Here is a 6000-nt window from a genome sequence, read left to right as displayed (position 1 = left end):
AAAAGAATAGTAAAAATAGCTTTTCTTGGATCACTGGGATTTTGTTTAAATGTTAAACAAGGCTTCATACAGATGGAAAGGAGCTGAAACCCAAGTTCTGCAGACCCAGTTCAGCAAAGGAAAGCCTCCCCATTCAGAGAGGCCCTGGAGAAATCAGGCCCCCTTCATTGAGAAGCTACCAGTCAAGACATGCTAGACATTCCCTATACATTCTAAACATAAGGCACAAAGTTCAGGTAGGACATTTACTTAGCAAATGTTTGACTTCACATTGGAGGGCCACTGATAGCTGGGAAGTTAACTTTTATTAGGCAAGATCTACTTCACTATGGACCAGTTTTGTGCCAACAGCCAACCAACTTCAACAGGGTGTTATAATGACAATATGTCCTTTATTTCTGGCAGGTTTCATTAACAACCTTGCCATTCCCAGCATGGGATGTTTGGAACTCAAACTAGTTTATCAGCAGTTTGCTTTCCAACTAATAATTCACATTTTAAAATAAGCAACCATCAAAATGCCAAGTTTACTTCATTGTATTTGAGCAGGATAAGAACCCTATATTCAGAAAAGCAGAAAGGCTAACAACATTTCACAAATTTCAGTCAATATAATAGTGTCAATGAATCTTGCAAACTAAATTAATCCAGTGCATGTAGATGATAAAGGTATTTATGTTTAAAAGCACCGATTGTTCCAGACACTGCAACTTTTTTGATGGCCAAGTTTGTGTTCCATATTATTTATATTTCCCATAACACCTGGCAAAGTATTTTGCATAAGAAATACATGGGCCAGGGCTTCCCTGGTGGTGCAGTGGTTAAGAAACCGCCTGCCAATGCAGGGGACACGGGTTCAAGCCCTGGTCCAGGAAGATCCCACATGCCATGGAGCAGCTAAGCCTGTGAGCCACAACTACCGAGCCTGCGCTCTAGAGCCCATGCTCCACAACCAGCGAAGCCACCACAATGAGAAGCCTGCACACCGCATCAAAGAGTAGCCCGCACTCTCTACAACTAGAGAAAGCCCGCACTCAGCAATGAAGACCCAACACAGCCAATAAATAAATACATAAATAAATTAATTAATTAAAAAATTTTTTAATTAAAAAAATTTTAAAAATAAAAAGAAATACATGGGCCAGATTGGTTTCCTTGACTAATATCCAAAACACGTGAATTGACGTTGGGTGCTGTTGTCTTGCAAATACAGGCTCAATTCCATAACCAGAGGGAAAGCATTTGATACATTTTATAAAATAACAATGAGGCATCTTACTTTTTAGACATCATTATGGCAAAAGAACAGAGACAAATTGAAAGCATATTTAGAGTGTAAAAAACCTACAGCAAAACTATACCTTCCATTAGGTAAGCAGTCTGTTCTTAACAAGATATTCATCTCAGGCACAGGTTATGAGACTGGAAGCTAATCTAGTATGGCCCCCTCTTCTGCAATGCTTTAATTCAGTTTTGAACATTAATTCAGGAGAACATTGATAAAATAGATATGTTTAATACCTCAAAGTCAGTCTTTCTTTTTAATTTACATAATTTCTTTTAAAAATTTGCAAAAAATTTTATATAAATAACAAAGTGTGGTTATATCATGTTTTAAACTTTTTATAATGGAATATTTCAAACATACATAAAAGTAGACAAATTAGTATCCTGAAGTCCCACGTACACATCACCAGCCCAGCCACACTCTCATTCAATCCTCCCACTTCCATAGTATTTTGAAACAATTCGCAGACATCATATTATTTCATCCACTAATATTTCAGTAATTAACCTAAATGATAAGGGCTCCTTTACTGATAATTCTAATACCATCATAATATCTGAAAAATTAACAAAAATTACTTAATGTAATCAACTATCCCAGTTAATTTATTTATTTTTTGTTTATTTATTTTTGGCTGCATTGGGTCTTCATTGATGCACATGGGCTTTCTCTAGTTGCGGCGAGCGGGGGCTACTTTTCGTTGCAGTGTGCGGGCTTCTCATAGTGGTGGCTTCTCTTGTTGCAGAGCACGGGCTCTAGCCATGCAGCCTCAGTAGTTGTGGCACATAGGCTCAGTAGTTGTGGCTCGCAGGCTCTAGAGCGCAGGCTCAGTAGTTGTGGCACACAGGCTTATTTGCTCCGTGGCATGTGGGATCTTCCCTGACCAGGGCTCGAACCCATGTCCCCTGCATTGGCAGGAGTATTCTTAACCACTGCGTCACCAGGGAAGCCCATCCCAGTTAATTTAAATTCCAGTGTCCCATAAAAATTGCCATAAATAGATTTATTGTTGTTTTAAAGTATGTCCCCTCAGGATCCAGATAAGGTCTGCATACTGCAATTGGTTATATCTTTTAAGTTTCCTTTAATCAGTAGATTCGCTCTCCATTATTTTGTGTGTGATTCATTTTTACTGAATAAATCAAGTTGTTTGTCCTTAAGATTCCCTCATTGGTTTATTGATTATAACCCCCAGGATATAGTTTGACTTGTTTCCCCTATTCTCTATATTTCCTATAAATTGGTAATTGGATGTAAAGGCTCTATGAGATTCAAGGGGTTTTTGGCGGGGTGGGTGGTGTTTGGTGTTTTGGGTGGTTGGGGATATGGCAGGACTTTTTCCTAGCTGGCATTGTGTTGGGTCATATCATTTTCAGTGCAGTCTTTTTTTTTTAAATTATTTATTTATTTTTGGCTGCGTTGGGTCTTCGTTGCTGCGTGCCGGCTTTCTCTAGTTGTGGTGAGCAGGAGCTACTCTTCGTTGCAGTGCGCGGGCTTCTCATTGCAGTGGATTCTCTTGTTGCAGAGCACAGGTTGTAGACATGCAGGCTTCAGTAGTTGTGGCACGTGGGCTCAGTAGTTGTGGCTCGTGGGCTCTAGAGTGCTGGCTCAGTAGCTGTGGCACACGGGCTTAGTTGCTCCGCAGCGTGTGGGATCTTCCTGGACCAGGGCTTGAACCTGTGTTCCCTGCACTGGCAGGGATTCTTAACCACTTTGCCACCAGGGAAGTCCCCAGTGCAGTCTTTTAAAAATATCTTTTCCAGGAATTCCGTGGTGGTCAACTAGTTAGGACTCTGTGCTTTTGAGGGCCTGGGTTCAATCCCTGGTCAGGGAACTCCTGCAAGCCACGCAGCACAGCCAAAAAAAAAAAAAAAAAAAAAAAAAAAAAAAAAAAATATATATATATATATATATATATATATACACACACACACACACACACATACATATATATACGCACACATATATATGTATACACACAGATATATATATATACACACATATACACACACACACACACACACACACATATATATATACACACATATATATGTATCTTTTCCTTTTTCTCTTGTTTTATCCTCTCTTTGTTTCACCTATGCCACCCATCTACAAGTGACCCATATTAACAACCCGGGGCATATCCCTCCATATTTTCTCCCTGTTCACTTAAATATCTTTACACACGTGCACATAGAGATTCCCTGTCTACTTTACAAAAGTGAGGTCATGGAAAGCCTTCCAAGCCAAGTGGTAGAGTTGTAATTTGTTCTATGTAATGGCTTCAAAATAATATTCCATGTACATATCTACCATGATTTACTCAGCCACCCCACTTTTGGTGGCAATCACTTTCCTCCTGGATCTTGTTGCCACCTCTTGTTCATATGTACATGTATACTGGCTTTGTTTTTATAAAATGGATTCCCAGCAGTGGGATTGCTGGGTCAAAAAGTAATATGTATTTTTTACTTTAATAGATGTTTCCAGATAGCTTTCAAAAAAGGCTGTAGCGGTTCACATATCCACCAGCCAAGGATGAGATCACCCTTTCTCTGACAGTATAAAACAGTCTCAAGGAGCAAAAAATAGTCACAGACGAGAGTCACATGTTGGGAGCCAGCAAGGGGCAGGGGTCATTCAAGGAGAGGAAAAAGCTCTGTGGGCTTCCTTCATCAACAATTAATGAGCCAATGGTGAGTGATTCCTCAATAGGAAAGGCCTTACTTATTTATCCTTGCATCTCATGAGCCTAACACAGGGTAGCACAGAACAAACAGTTCAGAAGACCTTAAAACAGGGTCTGAAGACAGTTATCTCTAACTACCAAATGTTGTTTTTAACTCCTCTCCATTTCCTGGATCCCAGTGAGTTCTTTCCTACTGGATGGCACTTGTATATCATCAAGCATCTGCTCATAATTTCCTTTGATTCTTTATCATCTCAGTTAAGATTCCGGGCAAAGGAAGTTGTCTTGGAAAGGAAGAAACCAGTAAATTTAGCAAGAGGATCATTCTTAAGCCAGGGGATAAAAAACGTTTAATGCTCTACGTGTGTTGGTCACACCAGAAGGAGTAACCACATCCTTCCTTCCCCCTGTGAGAGTCACATTTTTCTTACTAAACCTCCACCCTTATTTGTCGCAAGTCTCCCTGTTGCTGAGAATCCCCAGTGTTTCTGATCTTTTCCCTCCATTCTCACCCATCTTCTCTTGCTCCCTGTGCTTTGACGGGACAATGCTCACCAATATGATACTCCTCACTCCACCTTTCAAACCAAGACCTCTTGTTTGAGTAAGTTAAAACGATGTGTGTTCTGCAAATAAGAAGAATCTTTCTTCAAATAATCTACCAAATGTTCCCATGACTCAGTCCCTTATTATTATACTTAAATATCTTACAGTATAGGGGAACAAAAGATTAGCCCAGCTTCATCTTACAGTTGGGACAGTCAGGAAATGCCAAATGAATAACAAAGCTCCTGGTTTTGACCAAGCCTAGTTATGCATTTATGAACAGCATTTGCAATTCAGCTCCTCACATGTCAGAGGCATTGTTGGTGTAGTCAGGGGAACATTTATAGTGGAAGTAAGAGAGCTGCCTGTTGACAAAGGAAGGAGGTAGAAATTACAACCTGTACTGTTTTTACTAGGAAGCCATAAATCCAATTCATGGTTATTCAGAGAAACACACTCCACTGAGAGCGACCTTGGAGAGAGGACTATATTATTATGCCAGGAAGGACGAAGTCAACACGCAAACTCCATAAACAGTCTTTTCTCTCTGGCAACCCTTACAAGAGTGACACCAGCCATACTCCAGGAATTGGATCCCCTACAGCCTGCAGTGCTGGGGTACGTGCTTTTTTCCATTTGACTCCCATTTTAGGAATACCTGTGGCTTGGACCACCCCAGCAGAGTGCCGTGACAAGGAGCTTGATGTATGTCCTCTGAGACAGTGTTGGATCCGGATATTCTCCTTGTGTTTAGGTGTCTGGAAAAGAGTGGAGAAGGCATCCTTGGGCAGAAATCAGAGGGAAATATGGGGGATATACACACTTAGAAGAAAAAGGAGAGTCATATGTTTAGTGTTTTTTCTATGGCAGTATCTAGACTTACCCCTATATAATTACAGCCCAAGTATCAACATCAAAGCTTACATTTGAATGAAATTCACAATACAATCTCTGTTTTAAACAGGAATAGGAAGAAAATGGAATGGCAATTTCATTCTGGATTTTTTACATCACCTTTGATGACCAGAAGTCTAATGTAGGGAGAGTTCTGAACAAAGAAACACTTTCGTATGTTGCCTTATTAAGGAATGGGAATGAAAGAAAGTTTAGCACTTAAGAAGTGAATTTGAATGCAGATATGTTAACAGTCCAGATAAGGCGCTGCTGACAAATGATTTCATTAACTGAACACCTAGATGGGATCATTTGGCAAAGGAAGCAAGTATTCCAACCCTGGTGCCAGGGCTACTGAAGCTGAACTCCAAAATTGGGTTCACTGGAATTGAGGGATCCAGACACATGGCAAGAATTCTGGTTCTCAACATGCAGATCAGTCAAAACATCTGATTTTTTTTAAAAGTCTATTTGGGAAAATTTTAAAACAGGGCACCAAACATGATTGCTGAGTCAGCAAAACCTACTGATGTTACAGCCTTTTCTTGGCCCTTTTCCCATCTCTACCCCATGACCACCCAGG

Source organism: Mesoplodon bidens (assembly GCF_964165515.1).
Source record: "Mesoplodon bidens genome assembly, chromosome: 8".
NCBI lineage: Eukaryota > Metazoa > Chordata > Mammalia > Artiodactyla > Ziphiidae > Mesoplodon > Mesoplodon bidens.
This window is presented reverse-complemented; position numbering follows the sequence as displayed.